This window comes from Pinus tabuliformis, chromosome 2_1, assembly GCF_031772625.1.
Source record: "Pinus tabuliformis cultivar Carrire ecotype Pingquan chromosome 2_1, CPIR1, whole genome shotgun sequence".
Lineage (NCBI taxonomy): Eukaryota > Viridiplantae > Streptophyta > Pinopsida > Pinales > Pinaceae > Pinus > Pinus tabuliformis.
Genome location: NC_142299.1, coordinates 296,771,647 through 296,789,271, shown reverse-complemented (window position 1 = coordinate 296,789,271; position 17,625 = coordinate 296,771,647).

Sequence of the window (17,625 nt, the reverse complement as noted above, 5' to 3'; positions counted from 1 at the left end):
GGAAATAATAAGGCAAATTGGACTCCCATATGCCAAACGTGTCACAGTTGTTTATAAAGCTGTTCCTTAGTTGGCAGAAGGTCTTCAAGTGATTTCTGTCCCCAACTAGATCTTGAATGAGGTAATCCTTATCAGCCAGAGGCATGGCTTCAAGTTCTTTGTTTGGTGGATTCATAGGAGTGACACTGAGAGCTGTTGGAGTGGCCATTATAAACTTTTTGATGTTATATTTGGAATGAAGTTTTACAGCAGTAGCAGATTGATGACAACTGACTCTGAGGATTTGCAAAGGAGTTGCAAAATGAGTTCAAGTGAAGGAAGGGCCTTCAATATCTGTAATTATGATGAAAAGGAAAACTTTGCAGAGTTCGGATAAGGCTGTAGTTCTTTGGTAAATTCCTTGGATAGAAGACTATGAGGGCAATTTTTTGCAAGGGAACGGGGAGTATTACCGTGAAATTACAGAGGATTATGAGTGGAATGTGGCAGAAAGGAAAATGTTGAGCTTATTGCAGAATTTCGATGGAAACCCGAGCTTTAAAACAGCTTTCTGCGGTGATTTTGTGAATTGTCGGGGATTGGCAGGGTTTTCTTTTAACAGTGGGGAGTAGTGAGCTAATCTGGGTAGGTTTTTTAGGCGTATGAGTGATTTCAATTCAGAAATTTGCCAGTTTCAGCGTGAAAAATGGAGAAAAAATGGTAAGAACAGGGTGAAACTGGTGAAATTGGAAAATACCTAGTAAAAATGGCGTCGAGGGTTGTCGAGCTGCTGCAATGGTGAACAATGGTAGCGTATTTGCAGGCAGCAACAATGCAATTTGGTCGAATTTTTAAATTTGACACCAATGAGTGAAAAAACGGCACATAAAACTCTCGCGCACAACCAATGAAAATGAAACAAAACGGTCGAAAAGGCATGCTTTTATGAAAAATTTGGCATATAAGCGCTTTTGGCGCTTTTTTTTAGGATTACGTCAGCCTGACGTCATTGGCGGGTACCGAGTACGGACGGGTGATGTGGCAGCTGATTCGGATAAAGACGTGGCATAGGACACTCTGGCAGGGTGACGACGTGAGCAGGGGAGGTGGAAATGACACGGGGCACCGGCAGGGATACGAGGACATGACGTCAAAAGCGACGCAGGTCTGACATAGGACGGTGGAAGGTGGTATCCGGTTTTCCCCGCACCACCTTTCGGCACAGGCGGTATTGGGGGAGGGGCCTCCAAACACGCTGGGAGGCCGACACGTGGTGGGGGTAAGGCAGGGAAACTGCCCATCCCCGGGACGTTAACCTCCGGCGGATCGGGGGATCAAAACGACCGCCCACCGTTGATCTGGGGCGCTAGGCATCGGACGGCTGGTGGAACGATCAAGGTGTCGTGTAGTTAGGCACAGGGCCCGCCCGATTTATAAAATAACATTATGCCGCGGGGGTTAAAAACTTTGGAAGATGTGGGTTTGTGGGTTATGCGCCGGCAGTGTTCAAAATAAACGTTTAAACGCCAAACATTAATAATGAGCGCGGAGAAAGGGTTAGGTTTATATACAAAAGGGGAAGACCATGGTTATTATTTTAACCAGAGGTTAAAACAAGCCTAGGTTAGAATGCAGAAGGGTTAATAGTAATCCCAGATGGATTGTTATTTCCTTAAACTGTATATACATAGCTATAATGCTATAGGGTGGGATTTTAATATTTTTTGGGATTTTATATAGTTTTTTATAGCAATAGGGATGGGAAAATTTGGTTAGGGAGATATATAATAGGATTAGAAGTTAATATGAGTTAGTGAAATGGAAATGTAAGGGGAATGATGCCAAGTTTATGATCTGAAACTTAGACATGAGATTTGAATGTGATATGGAGAAATGATTTTACACAAGAAATGTGGTTTCTTTTAATTGAGAAAGCCAAAACGTGACTTGATATTTTACAAAAATGAAGTGATAACAGGACTTGTTGGGAAGATCCCAAAGTCCTCAAGGGGGTGTTAGTAAGAAATTTTGAGGGGGAGGTGAAAGGAAGTTAGACATGCTTGCATAGTCCTTCCATTGAAACACTGCTTTGACATTTCTGTCATTGATGAGACTAGTTCTAATTAATAATACAAAATGTGATCCAAACCTTGCTTCTGCAACCTCAAACTACCTACCCAGCCTAATACACCTAGCATTTTTTCTTCCTTTTGAATGGGTGCATTTAGACTTGCAAACCCTGATTGTCCTCTTTTCTTCTAGCTATCTACTCTTCTGCCAAGCTTGCACTGTTTGGACAAGTATTCTTTCTCTAGTGTAAAACAAGCAATTTAAACATGGCATGGTCCAGATTAAACTGTTGGGCCATCCGTCAAGCTAGCAGTGGCATTTAAACTAGCCACTTTCCTGGTCTTTCTTTGGGGTTCAAATCTATCATTCTTTCTGACCAATTTACTCTTTTTTCCCTTTGATAATTCTTTTAGGGCATACCCTCTTCACATTTTTTAACTTTTCACTAATGCCTTTTTACAAAATATGGAACCTTTGCAGCATGAAAAGATGAACATATTTGGCACTTCCACTGTCAATCATGAAATATGAACACCTGTCGCAATAGGAGGCTAATAGTGGCTCCACTTGGGGATGGATTTTCCTTGTGAAAAGTCAAGAACAGCAGGTCAGAATGCCTTAGTCTTCAACTGTTGCTGTACTCTAAAAACTTCCCTTCGCTGGCTGCTTTATTTATATATATGACAGCAGACTTGAAGAGCTTAGGGCCTTCACTTCGGGCTTCAACTGTAACAAGCTTGCCATCCAAAAAAAAAACCAAAATCCTACCTACTTACACTAATCAGCCTTCTTTTGCTGGTTAGGTAAAATGAAACAGCCAGTGCAACCACTTAAGCAATTGTAGAAAGAAACGAACTGCTTGACTGACAGTTGGTGAAATCAGAAACCTTATTCGGTCATGTGCCCCCATAATCAAAATTGTGACATATAAAGGCCACTGTTGATATACTTGGCCCTCATAGAGAAAACATGTTAAAGATTTTGAGTTGAGAAGATCCTCCATGTAATGTGCTACAAGATCCACGAAAGCATTATGTGGGACAGTTTCTTCTAGGCCTTCTTGGTCTGAAGGAACAACTGTCTCCTCAGTAACAAACCCTGCAACCAATACTTCAGTCTGTGTCTTGAAAGCCAGATTATCCTCAATCTATAAGTCAGAAGGTAGTACAATTTCCTCATGACTTGGAGAAGGAAGATTTTGGAGGAATTCTTTAGGATCGCGAAAATCACATGACTGAATTTGAGAATGCACAAGTTCAATTTCATTTTCATGTTCTTCAACAACTAAATCAAGAAAATACATTTTGATTTGAGGCCGTCATATTGTTTTGACCTTTAACAACACCAGTCTCAAAAAATCTTCATCAAGCTCATATTCAGATAACAGCTTCTTGAATTCATCTAAAGCTCGAGCTATTGCAAGATCTTCCACACACCCGGTCATCCTGTCTGACTATTAATTCTTTGAATATGGACTATTTGGTTGTAGAATTGATCGGAAAACTTGAAGCTCTGGATCCTATTTCTCTTTCGGGTTCGCTCCTCCAGTGGAGTCTTGTTTGAAAAGATTATGTGGAGTCGCCAGGTGGATGATTTATCTTTTGGTGTGTCTGATCCCTGTCCACCATCACAGATCAGATCTGAACATGAAAAAGTTCTGAAGACAAGGAGCACTTTCTCCAGAAAACAAGATTTCCTCTTTGGAGCAACCTTCCAAGTTGTTTCTTGGATTTTTTTGAGAATGTCCCCAGTGGAGTCGCCATTATGTTATCACTCAGGTTGTCCCTTGGCTCCTAAGGGATACGACCGAGGTAACCACAAACCAGTCTTTGGACTGCAGGTTCTAGCCCACCTGTAATCAGAGAGGGCTCTCTCTTTATGATTTAGCTTTGTTGATGATGATTTTTTATGCTAGTTATTGAGTTCAAGGGGTTTTGTTTGAGTTTTGGTGGGAAGGATGAAGCTTTCAAGTAGAGAGGTAATGCATAGTATGATAAGTTCAAACCATTGGGCATGGAGTCATGGAGTAGGACTGCTGGTGCATTTTTTTTTTGTCACAAGAGGAATATGGAGAAAGATAGCAGCACATGAAACAACATTCAAGCTAAATGGAGATGAATTGAAAGCTAAGGAATGAGAGGCAATTAAGAATCTCTCTTTCAGCTTAACAGAGGGAAGGAGAATGAACTCTATCTAGGAGCAGTAAAGAATCCCTAGATAACTGTCAAACATGGGTGAATCGGGGAAAATATGAGCCAAAGGGAATTCATATTCATTACCAATTTAGAGGAAAACATAAAGAAACAGCAGAGTTTGAGCATAGAGTGCAGTTAAACAAAGTCTAAGCTATTCATTTTTCCTGCTATTTTAGATGGTGACATATGTGTGATATGAGCATATATCAATGGAAAACAGAGGTAGAAAACACTTATTGAGTCATGTTGCAGCACAAGAATTCCATATTCATTCTTCAAAACATTAATAACACAGCAGACAGTCCATCCTCCAAGCTTTTCATCAGTCTTTGATTAAGGAAAACATCAAGTATACAGAGCGAGTCTCTAATGGAGCAAATCAACCAACCAACCCCAAATACGTTCTGTGGGGAGGTATATATACAAAAAAAAAATACAAAATATCTAGATGATGAGTTAATAGCTCATAACTTCGTCGCCAACTTTTTAAGGGATAGTAGTTGAAAGAGTAAATGTTGTAGTAAACATGAATATAACAGTTGTTCATTCTGTCAGATAAATTTGACTTTTGAGTCCAATTGAGTCGGTTGGGCTGCGCTTTTGAAATCCGCGGTCTTTTGGGCTCATCGTCCATCTCTTTGCTTTGTCACTGCTCCAACCCGCTCTGTCTGTTCTTTAACCGCTCTGTCCAGTGCTTTCGTGCCTTATTTGGGTGATTCATAGCTGACCGAGATTTGAAAAAATAAAAGGGGCAAAAACTGAAATCACCTGGGCAGAATAGCCAGCATTGCCTGCCACCAATCCTTGGGAGGTAACTGATGCTTTTGTATTTTGATGAGTGTTTCATCAGCCTCTGTATACCTATAATATTTGGGTAGCATCTCAAACAAATGATTAATTTCATGTTCAACAAAAATTAAGTTTTCCAACTTATCATAGAGATTCTGCCCAGAAGGTGGCCCCGCCTCTGCTGTAGAGCCTGAGGATGCAGTAAGTTGATTTTTGACATAGTTGTTCACTCTAGTGGCATATTGCTCTCATGTTAGCAGCCTTCCAGTACTGGTCAGCAAGCTGGGAAAAACTTTGCTTTGTAATGCTACAAGTTTCCACTTAAAATCATCTATGTCCCTTTGCATCTCTTGACACTTTCTTTCCAGTTTCTGTACAAAACCTCTCAGAGTCAGCACCTTCTTTGCTGTGAGTATGGCCTCCATCCTATTCATAATTTGCATTGCTGCCAGCTCTTCCTTAGTTTGATGGTTCAAAAAATTAATCATTCTGTTGGCCTGTTCAGGCATGGTTCCCAATGCTGCTCTGGCTCTCTGATTTTCAAACTGAGCTAGGCCAATTAGATCTATTTGTTCATGTATGGCCTGAATTGACCGCCACTGGTCAGTGATTGATTGATTAATCTTGGCCCACATAATCCTCTTTATTTCAGCTAGTGTCTTGTCCAAAGTTATCCCCTCCTCCAAGGCCTTTATTTTTTCCTTCAGGACCTTAATTTCCCTTGTCTTCTCAGCCACTGTCAGTTTTGACTTATCATATTTTCCTTCTAGGTTGGCCAACTTTTCCTTAGCCTCTTTTATCTCTATTGCCTGAAGCTCTAGTTCCTTGACAGCTTTGGTCAATTCATCCATGCTCATGCTAGACTCAGGAGCTGTTGTTGTTGCTGCCATGGCATCTGTGGCTATTATAGTTGCTAGAATAATTGGAGGGGTCACTACTGCTTGTGTAGGAGGGACAGTAACAACAGTTGGAACCGTTTGAGGTGGCTGGGAGGTTGACTCTCACTGCTTGCCTTGTAGTGCTTTCTCCAACTCTCCCTCCATCTCAATTATTCTCTGGTTCATTTGCATTAGTAGGTCCAATATATCCTCAGCTTCTTTCTCTCAAACCAGTTCTCCTGTTTGTGGGTGCATAATCGAGGTGAGCCTCATTTTCTTTTTCAGAGCAGCAATATCATCCTCCTTTTTCTTCATTAGGGCCTTGATGGCTTTAGGGTTCTTAGGATCATGCCCTAGGTCCACAATAATGTCCTCCAATGTTTTAATTCTGTTGTCTTTGGCTGTGGAGGACATTCTTTCCAAATCAAGCTGAGTATTTGTATTCTTTAAAGATTCCTTCAACTCATGAGCCAGTGTGGCCTTATCTGCCAGGGTGTCATAGACCATTTCCCCTGTTTGCTTATGTAACTCTATTTCATCCATGGGGTGAATGTCCTTGGCGAGGACCTCTAATCTTGTCTTGACATAGTCTGCAGCTGACTGTGGCTATTGAACCTTGGGCTTGAACTGGGCGAGAATCATCCTTTCTTCTTTAATGTCATATGCTGCCATAAATCTTTCCTGCTTGGCAGGTGTTGCCTTAAGAAATTGGTCATACAATTGTACTCTTAATAGCTCATTTTGAGCCTTAATTTCTTTAAAGGTGGCTTTGATGCTAGCTGGCTTCTTACTTTGCTGTGTAGAGGAAGATACCTCCATTCCATGCTATCTGTCTTGCTCTTGTTGGAAAGAGCTTGTAGCTGTTTATTAACTCCCTTCTCTGTCTCTCCTTGGACTTCCAAGGATTTCCTCACTGACTTCCTCCTTAATTGGAGAGTCATTTTTTTGCCTCTTGGCTTCAGGCTGCTGTGTAGACCCACTAGCAGGCGTGGAGTCTTCTCGGTCTCGTTTTCTGCCTCTTTCCTCATGGGAAGGAGTCTGTAAAACAGGCACTTGTGGTGCCTCTGTATGCTGTGGAGGAGCCTGTCCTTGAGATTGTTCCATTGAAGTGGCAGATTGTTCTGTGACCATTCCTTGTTCTGTATCCATTGGCTCTTTTCCTTTAGTTGTACCTTCTGCTAATGTAGATGCTCCTTGGGCAGATTGTGAAGCTGCAGCAGTGAATGTGCCTTCTCTGACTTGGTGCGGTAGTTTGAAAGTTACCTGGTTAGCAGAATCCAAGTCAAGAGTTTTTTCTATATCTTTGACATTTCTTTCCATAATTTCTTCTTGGGTCAATTCCTCAACTAATGTGTCTTGCAGCCACTCATCTTGGTTGGCATATTGTTCAATTTGTGGGAATTTACAATGGTCATAGGCCATCAGCCTGTATTTAACTCTTCTGGCACTGATAAAACCCTCCGGGTCATAAGGGACCCACCAGAAGCTCCTCTTTAACTTGTATTTGTCCCTCAGTATTTGATCGGCATCTTGCCAACCTTCTCTCTTGTTCATAATGAAGGGGCCTAGATGGTCTTTGAATTTTAGATGAGCTTTCTTCTTGGCACTATGAAAATGAGTAAGATCAGCATTGATGAGCTACCTATAGTACTCCAATGCAAACAGTCTCATTGGTACATATCTTGGGAGCCTGTAAGGACAGAGCTCACAACCATAGATCCTAATGACAGTGTGATTTTGGTAGAGATACCAATCACCTATTTTGTAACTCTTGGACAACTGCAAGGTCTTCTGTATGTCAAATGACAATCTAGGAGGAGGGGACCTTTTTAGAAGACAAGAGACTAGGTATACAAACTGGTCAATGAACTCACAATAGGGAAATGGAGAATTTTGAACCTCATGGAAAACTGATGACCAAAAGATGACAGACCTTCTTTCCCCCTTAGAATCCAACTTTTTAATGGGGCATTGGAAGCATTCAGACTCATAATACATGAACAAATGATAGATATATGATGAATATTTAAAGACTCCCTTGCTATCCAGCTTCACTAGCTGATCATGTATTTTGTTGGCTATGAACTTGGCATAATTATACTTGACAGCAGGGGGTTGTCCTGAGCTATATGCAGAGAGAAGGACCAGCACTATTTCATCAATGTGCTCACTTGTTTTAAAACCCGGCACAGAGGAAATCATATCTATAAGCAGCTTGCCCACCTCATTGAAATTGTTATATAAAAAAGGAGGTGGGCCTATTGGCTGGCAGTCTGACCTCATGAATGTCTTGGTAATTCTTGCAATTTCAGAGCTAGAAAGCTTGGCGCCTTCATCCAGCAAATAGTTCATGGAGAAAGGAATCAATAGCTGAGTCTGTTTGAAATCGAGCATCTGGTTGATGGAGTCAGGAGTAACATTAAAAAGTATGCTCCCAGATGGAGACTTGACAGCTCTCTGATTTGGTTCATAGTTCTCAGCACACAAATGGATGACCTTAGGAAAAACATTAACATAGGGAAGGAAATAATAAGGCAAATTGGACTCCCATATGCCAAACGTGTCACAGTTGTTTATAAAGCTGTTCCTTAGTTGGCAGAAGGTCTTCAAGTGATTTCTGTCCCCAACTAGATCTTGAATGAGGTAATCCTTATCAGCCAGAGGCATGGCTTCAAGTTCTTTGTTTGGTGGATTCATAGGAGTGACACTGAGAGCTGTTGGAGTGGCCATTATAAACTTTTTGATGTTATATTTGGAATGAAGTTTTACAGCAGTAACAGATTGATGACAGCTGACTCTGAGGATTTGCAAAGGAGTTGCAAAATGAGTTCAAGTGAAGGAAGGGCCTTCAATATCTGTAATTATGATGAAAAGGAAAACTTTGTAAAGTTCGGATAAGGTTGTAGTTCTTTGGAAAATTCCTTGGATAGAAGACTGCGAGGGCAAATTTTTGCAAGGGAACGGGGAGTATTACCGTGAAATTACAGAGGATTATGAATGGAATGTGGCAGAAAGGAAAATGTTGAGCTTATTGCAGAATTTTGATGGAAACTCGAGCTTTAAAATAGCTTCCTGCGGTGATTTCGCGAATTGACGGGGATTGGCAAGGTTTTCTTTTAACAGTGGGGAGTAGTGAGCTAATCTGGGTAGGTTTTTTAGGCGTATGAGTGATTTCAATTCAGAATTTTGCCGGTTTCAGCATGAAAAATGGAGAAAAAATGGTAAGAACAGGGTGAAACTAGTGAAATTGGCAAATACTTGGTAAAAATGGCATCGAGGGTTGTCGAGCTGGTGCAATGGTGAATAATGGTAGCGTATTTGCAGGCAGCAACAGCGCAATTTGGTCGAATTTCGAAATTTGACACCAACGAGTGAAAAAACGGCACATAAAACTCTCGCACACAACCAATGAAAATGAAACAAAACAGTCGAAAAGGCATGCTTTTATGAAAAATTTGGCATATTAGCACTTTTGGCGCTTTTTTGGGGATGATGTCAGCCTGACGTCATCGGCGGGTCCCGGGTACGGATGGGTGACGTGGCAGCTGACTCGGATGAAGACGTGGCATAGGACACTCTGGCGGGGTGACGACGTGAGCAGGTGAGGTGGCAATGACACGGGGCACCGGCGGGGATACGAAGACATGACGTCAGAAGCGACGCAGGGCTGACATAGGAGGGCGGAAGGTGGTATCCGGTTTTCCCCGCACCACCTTTCGGCACAGGCGGTATTGGGGGAGGGGCCTCCGAACACGCCGGGAGGCCGACACGTGGCGGGGGTACGGCAGGGAAACCGCCCATCCCCCGGACGTTAACCTCCGGTGGATCGGGGGCTCAAAACGACCGCCCACCGTTGATCTGGGGCGCTGGGCATCGGACGGCTGGCGGAACGATCAGGGTGTCGTGTAGTTAGGTGCGGGGCCCGCCCGATTTATAAAATAACATTATGCCGTGGGAATTAAAAACTTTGGAAGATGTGGGTTATTGGGTTATGCACCAGCAGCGTTCAAAATAAATGTTTAAACACCAAACATTAATAATGAGCGCTGAGAAAGGGTTAGGTTTATATACAAAAGGGGAAGACCATGGTTATTATTTTAACCAGAGGTTAAAACAAGCCCAGGTTAGAACGCGGAAGGGTTAATATTAGTCCCAGATGGACTGTTATTTCCCTAAACTGTATATACAAAGCTATAATGCTATAGGGTGGGATTTTATATAGTTTTTTATAGCAATAGGGATGGGAAAATTTTGTTAGGGAGCTATATAATAGGATTAGAAGTTAATATGAGTTTGTGAAATGGAAATGTAAGGGGAATGATGCCAAGTTTATGATCTGAAACTTAGACATGAGATTTGAATGGGATATGGAGAAATGATTTTACACAAGAAATGTGGTTTCTTTTCATTGAGAAAGCCAAAACGTGACTTGATATTTTACAAAAATGAAGTGATAACAGGACTTGTTGTGAAGATCCCAAAGTCCTCAAGGGGGTGTTAGTAAGAAATTTTGAGGGGGAGGTGAAAGGAAGTTAGACATGCTTGCATAGTCCTTCCATTGAACCACTGCTTTGACATTTCTGTCATTGATGAGACAAGTTCTGATTAATAATACAAAATGTGATCCAAACCTTGCTTTTGCAACCTCAAACTACCTACCCAGCCTAATACACCTAGCATTTTTTCTTCCTTTTGAATGGGTGCATTTAGACTTGCAAACCCTAATTGTCCTCTTTTCTTTCGGCTATCTACTCTTCTGCCAAGCTTGCACTGTTTGGACAAGTATTCTTTCTATAGTGTAAAACAAGCGATTTAAACATGGCATGGTCCATATTGAACTGTTGGGCCATCCATCAAGCTAGCAGTGGCATTTAAACTAGCCACTTTCCTGGTCTTTCTTTGGGGTTCAAATCTATCATTCTTTCTGACCAATTTACTCTTTTTTCCCTTTGATAATTCTTTTAGGGCATACCCTCTTCACATTTTTTAACTTTTCACTAATGCCTTTTTACAAAATATGGAACCTTTGCAGCATGAAAAGATGAACATATTTGGCACTTCCACTGTCAATCATGAAATATGAACACCTGTTGCAACAGGAGGCTAACATATTGAATGCGGATTAAGGTGGATTAAGGTAAATTAAGGATGTGGGAGGCCTTTTCCCAAGCCGAGCACCCATCGGAGGCCTATCTTGCACAAAATTTCATGCCCACGGTGTCCTTCATTGGCCTTGAAAGGGTGATTTTAGTGACAGAGGTTGAGAGTAGTATGAGATGTCCAAGAGGAGGGTGGAAATGCCTAAGTTTATGTGGATGATTGCGCAAGCACCTTCAGGCCAATAACCATAACATGCATCTACTAATCAATATTTCAGCAAGATAAATCAAGGTGGAAAAGATGAGTTGAATTTTATTTCTTCAATATTTACTCTATCCTACAACATGCATATAATCTTGTTAGAAAATTATATATTATGGAGCAATGGAACACATAAAATATTGCAGAAATATAAACACAGAAAGCGCATAAAACAAGAGAGACACAGATATACATGGTTCACCCAGTTTGGGCTACGTCCACCCCGAACAGCCAGTCCTTCCTTTCTATTATCTAGCAAAATGAAGAAACACAACCTACAGCAGATCCGCTGTAATATCCTCTGTTTTCTCTCACAGTCTCACCTCTCTATTTCCCACTCTCGGAATACACATCTATCACACAGCCTCAAATATAATGCCCTCATACAAAGAGAGGGGTTTCCTTCTAGGGAAAAAAAACCCTAAACTAAACATAAGTTCTACCGTCAGATCATCCGCCTAATGAACGACCCAGATTGACTAGAAATTACTATACTTTTACAAGGCAATTTTACAGATATTTTTAACTTCGAGGGCACTACCCCCAAAACCCCCCGCCAGGGGGGGCTCCCAAAGGTCGCAGTCGCCCCGCCCTGGACCCCCCCCCCCCCCCTTGAAACCCCCTGCCAGGGGGGGCTCCCAAAGGTCGTAGCCGCCCTCCCTGGACCCCCCTTGCAACAAATATTTTACGGGCGGCATTGCCACCCCCATTTCGAACTGGGGTCCAATGTGGTGATACCTTTGAATATATAAGATAATCAGGCTCCACACCCAACAAATCTAATTACCAAATCAATGTTGCTAACCTCTAAGTTACAAAAACAAATCATGCAAAATAATTTCAATCCAAAACTCAATAATTTCGATGAAATTATACACATTTTTTTGTCTTTTTGTTGTAGACCCTTCAAACACATTTCGCACAAGAGAGGTGGTGACCAAACCTGCAACTACAATTTATGCAATATAATTTCTACTTAAGCAAGGCAAGAAGTAAATTGCCTTGAAAAAAAAACCTGAAAATTAATATAGGAGAGGGACTAAAGCCTTTGGGTTGGGCCCAAACCCAAGGGTTTCAACCCTCCAAATTTAACTTAGATATAGGCCAGCAATAAGCTTCCCATTAACAGAAAATAAGAGTCACATACATCATATCAAATATGAAAATAACAGTGTCAAGCTCTTGGTTCTCAATAGCTATTCCTATATCCAACAAAATTTTGAATCCTAATGATCCCTTAGGCTTGTTTATTTATAAAAAAAGTGAGTGAGGAGCAACTCCCTTGGGAGGAGGACTGCTTCCCTCCAAAATCTCGAAATTGGGGGATCTGGTTCCCTTGTATATTCACATGCACTTGAATTCCTTGGCTACCAGTGGACTTCAAGTTGTTGGTGAGGAATATTTGGTCTCAAGTCAAGTTAGAGAGTTAATGTAGTGGAAAAGCCTTCTATATTCTTTATAGATGCCTCCAACGAGCCCCTACATAGTAAATATTTCCAAAAATGTTTATTTTTCCTGCATATTAATCACATTAGGCCATGAAATATGAAAATCACCCTTTAATCTCCCTATTAATCATATCGTGGCTAAAAATGAAAATTAATGTGAGAAGAAGAGATTTTAAGGGTTGTAGGATAGCACAATGGGCCTCAAAATATACCTATAGATGGGACCCGTCATCACCCCCTTGCTGAAGGTCTTTCTCACCCTCTAAGCAACGCAGTCATTGATGTGGAGTTCATTCATGGCCCTGGTGGCCTCACTAACATCCCAATTCATATCAGATGGTGTGCCCTCCTGTGGATAAAACCCTAAATTTGCTTATATGTTTGTCCACTCCTTTTTCTCTTATGCGTGGACTCTTCTATCTTGTAGGCCAAATCATAAGGGAGGACTGAGTTTGAGCCCTATCCAATTGATCTTTAACCTTTTCATGATACTTTTGTAGAGTGGGGTTCTCTCCAGGGAATTCCTTAGTCCTTCAAGAGAGTGATACTCACTGATTTGCAAACTGTGGGGCATAGCATGTGATCTCCTTTGGCAATCCTAAAACCTTTCTGTCCACAACAACATAAAGGTGTCCTTGAAGTGGAGGATATCTTGTTCCTGCATTTCCATGTACCGAGGGGCCAATTTGGGATCAGTAGAGATGATGTTGTGATTACTAATGACAGCCTTAGGGCTCACTAACTCTGCTCTGATGTATAAAGGCTCCTTCTCTTCTTTGGTCATCACCCTCTTCACTTCTTCAGCTCTTGTTTCTTCATGGGTCAACCAAGAGGCTAGTGTCATTAGTTTCATGTCCCCAATATTGAGTTGGGGTCCCAAAATTTCATGTCTATGAGGATCATATTATGCATATAAAACTCAGCCATTTTGGCTTTGTCCTTAGTACTTACCTTCTGACAAAAATCAATGAAATTCTTGAAGTCTTGGAAAGGTAGAACACCATATTTTGCTAATGTATTTATCTGGAATTACACCCACTACTCCTTGAGGAATATGGCATAGGACTTAGATGGTTGTATACATTGTATGGCTTCCATGGACAAGGTTTCCATGGTGGTAAATTGTACCTCCTTTTCCTACAGATGCTCCCTTAGTCTCTAATTTTGTAATTATAGTTTTTCTCTCATGCTTGACTACATTAATATTAGGTTATTCAATTCCTTTCTCATTTGATGCAATTTTTTCTCCATGAGGCCCACATCTTCTACCTTCATGGATCTTGTGATTTGCATCCATCTATGAGTTCTGTCTCTTTCCATTTCCAACTCAAAGAAGAGTGGTATTGAAAATTTGGTGGGTATAATTCTCCCATCCTCAATGAATTTGTAGTAGGCTCCCAGTCACATTATGGATTAGGCTCTTGGAGTTCTTAGAGGCCCTCTTGTTCTCCTTTTGATGTGGCTACCCCTTCATGTAGCATTTCCTATTTCTCCTGTAGTAACCCTTTTTTTGCCTCTAGCTCCTTTGTTTTCTCCTATAATAGGGTAGCTTGTGCCTTGATCATCCTAGATGTGACTTCTCTAGTGGTGGGCATTCCTATGGGTGCAAAGGTTGTTTACCCTTAGCTTTAGCGGAGGTAACCTCCTCAATTTTTCCTTCACCAAGTCCCAATTGTTCTTCTAGTTTGGTTGACCCATTAATTGTGATGGGGACTGTTGAAGGAGGTTGAGGCTTCCCTTGCTTAATGTTGGTGCTCTCTCTCCTCTTGTAGCATAAGGTGCCTTACTTGGGTTGTCTTCTCTTGGGCTTGGTAGGTGTGCTCAAAGTGGCAAAAGTAGTAGCCACCTATTTTTATATGCTTCCTAGTGATAGGCTTATTTTCTTCCCTTGTTTTATTGTCCTTTGGGATCTAGAGGGTACCTCAGGGTTCTCTTCTTCTTCTATTTGTTTCTCTCCCTCTTCTTCCTCTATTATTGCTTTATCTTCCTCTTCTTCGTATGTTTTTTATTTCTCTTCCTCTTCTTCCTCTATCTTTTCTTCCCTACCACCAGTAATATATGTTTGTGTCTCTTCTTGTTGTGTAGAGGTAAGGGCTTGTGTCTCAATGAAGGCCTCCATATCCATGTCCACAAATTCATCCCACAACATAGGGTTCTTTAGATTGTTCAATTCATCATTGACAATGATCTTGATTAGGCCATGATGTGCAATGTGTTGGTGCTTCCTTTCCCTCACTTTTTACCTCATTTCAATGATGGAATGTAAGAGGAAATGTGAAACATTGAGCCTATTTGGAATTGGAAACTCTACCTGGGACCTTAGCTCATAGAGAAGCCTAAATTGATAGGCATACACAATGCTCAACCTCCCCTCACAAGATATGTACTTAAGGATTTGATAGGGTAATTCATCGCAAGGGTAAGGGAGTCTCTCTCTTGTTGCTCCATTTTTGTCTTCAACAAACTTCTCTTTATGGAGGAAGAAGTTTTTATTGGTTGTAACATTTACTTCCTTATCCTCATTGCCTCATCCTCCTCCTAAGGCTATATTGGTTACTCTAATGATGAGCTCTATGTTCAAATGGATGGAAAGTCCTCTAACAATAGTAGTGGCATTGTCTTCTCCCTGAGAATTGAGGGCCATGGCAAATTCATGGGTTACCTCATCAGCATACCCCTTTAATTGCTCAATTAACCCCATCCACTGATGTCTCAGAAAAATATCCCTAACAGGAGGATGTTGATGGATTATTTTGGTGTATCTGGTTTCTCTTCAATTGAAACCTCCTCCCATGGATCTTACCACTCCTACCTTAAGATACCTGAGGAGAATTTTTTCAAGGTTTGCCTCTGAGAAGTATCGAGTGCAGAAGAAGGGATAGGGTGGCTAATATTTTTTTCTTTTTGTGTCAGAGAAGAAGAAGGGTAATTCTCTCCACTGTAATGAGAAAACAACTTTTCCTCTGCTACTCTGTTGCTTTTCTTATGCAATAAAATAAATTTTCAAAGGAATTTACTTGCACAAGGGTTTGCTATAGGATGCCAATAGAAAGAAAAAAAAAAATCATGAAATTGTATGGAAAGTGAGGAGGAAGGAGGGAACTTACCCTTCCTAGGATGACTTCTCTATGTCCTTGGGGAGTTTGAGTAAAATTCTTGATGGTTTGGGCTCCATTTCTCCTATTAATTCAGCCTTGTAGCACCTATTTTCTTTTCCTATGGCAATTTAGGTGCTCCTGTAACAGTGATATATGTTGGATGTGTGTTATATTATTTCCACGACTAGCCCCACGCGTGGACCCAAAGATTGTGGGTGGACCTACCAATGGTTTTGTGCATGGATTTTTCACATGGTTTTTGGCATGATGGTTTTCATCCCATGGTATTTTGTATATCATGTTAAAGGAAATATGGTTATGTTATAATCCATGGTTAATGAATTGGGGTTTATGAATACTTTGGCATATATATATATATATATATCTATATATATATATATATATATATATAGATATATATATTGTAATATTGAAACTGATATAATGAAAAATCAATCTAGTAGTATTAGTTTTTGGATCCAAGGGAAAATCTTTGTGTATATTTGTTTTATGTTCTTGCCATTGTTTATTATTTTGTTATAAGAATTCATTTGCAGGTAATTTTTGTACAGGGTTAAAACCTACATATGGTATCGAAGTTGTTTCAGCTTGGAGGGGACATTGTTGTTGCTAAGAGTTTTTCTCGGACTTGTAGTAAACCATGTTACAGTAGGAGATCTATGAGATTGATTATTGCGGTGAAAGAAGATGGTGATTAGTGGAAAGATAGACATTGATAAATTCAATGGAAAAAATTTTGAGTTGTGGAATCTCAAGATGGAGGATCTGCTATTGGATAAAAATCAATGGATTGTGGTAGATCCAAGTACTAAACCAACAGCAATGTCAATAGAAGACTGGGTGAAGTTGGATCATGGTAGATCTAGGTACTAAACCAACGAAATTGTCAACATAATACTAGGCGAAGTTGGATTGGAAGGCAAAGAACACAATACAATTATGTATCTCAGATTCAGTATTGTTGAATTTATCAGGGGAAGCTATGGTGAAGGCTTTGTGGGACATGTTAGAGACTTCATACCAATCTAAGTCTCTGGTGAACAAATTGTTCCTGCAGAAAAAGTTGTTTAACCAGAGGATGAAGGATAGAGATTCGGTAAAAGAGCATCTGAACGCCTCTAATATTGTGCTACGCTAGTTGTTATTTGTTGATATAAAAATTTCAATGAAGATAAGTGCATCAATTTGTTGTGTTCTCTACTAGATTTGTGGGACAGTCTGGTTGTTTCTATAGGTAGAAATACAACTACCTTGAAGTTTGATGAAATAGCCATATCATTGTCGTTAGAGGAGATGAGACAAAAAAATATGGAGATCCAGAATGGAGATTACTTTTCTGTAAGAGGATGGACTCAGAAGAGAAACAAAAATAAGTCCTAAAATGGGGGATGTAATTCTAGAGGGAGATATAAATCTCCAAGAAAACCTATAAAGGTATGCTAGAAATGTGGAAAATAAGGGCACTACAAAAAGGATTATAAATCTAAAACTCCTGAGAAAGGAAATGGATTTGATGATGCTCCTTCTACTGAGGCAAAAACCACCTAAGATGAAGGTGGAGGTGTATGCTTGGCTTCTTCTTCAAGTACACATGTATATCATGAGGCATGGTTGATTGACTCATGTGCATCCCTTCACTTCAATCCCGATAGGGAGTGGTTCTGCGAGTATGAAAAATATGATGGTGGTGATGTGTTCTTAGGTGATGACAAGAAAGCTAGAATCATCGGACGTGGAAAATTCAAGCAGAAGTTGCAAGGTGGAAGGATTAGAACACTTCTTGGTG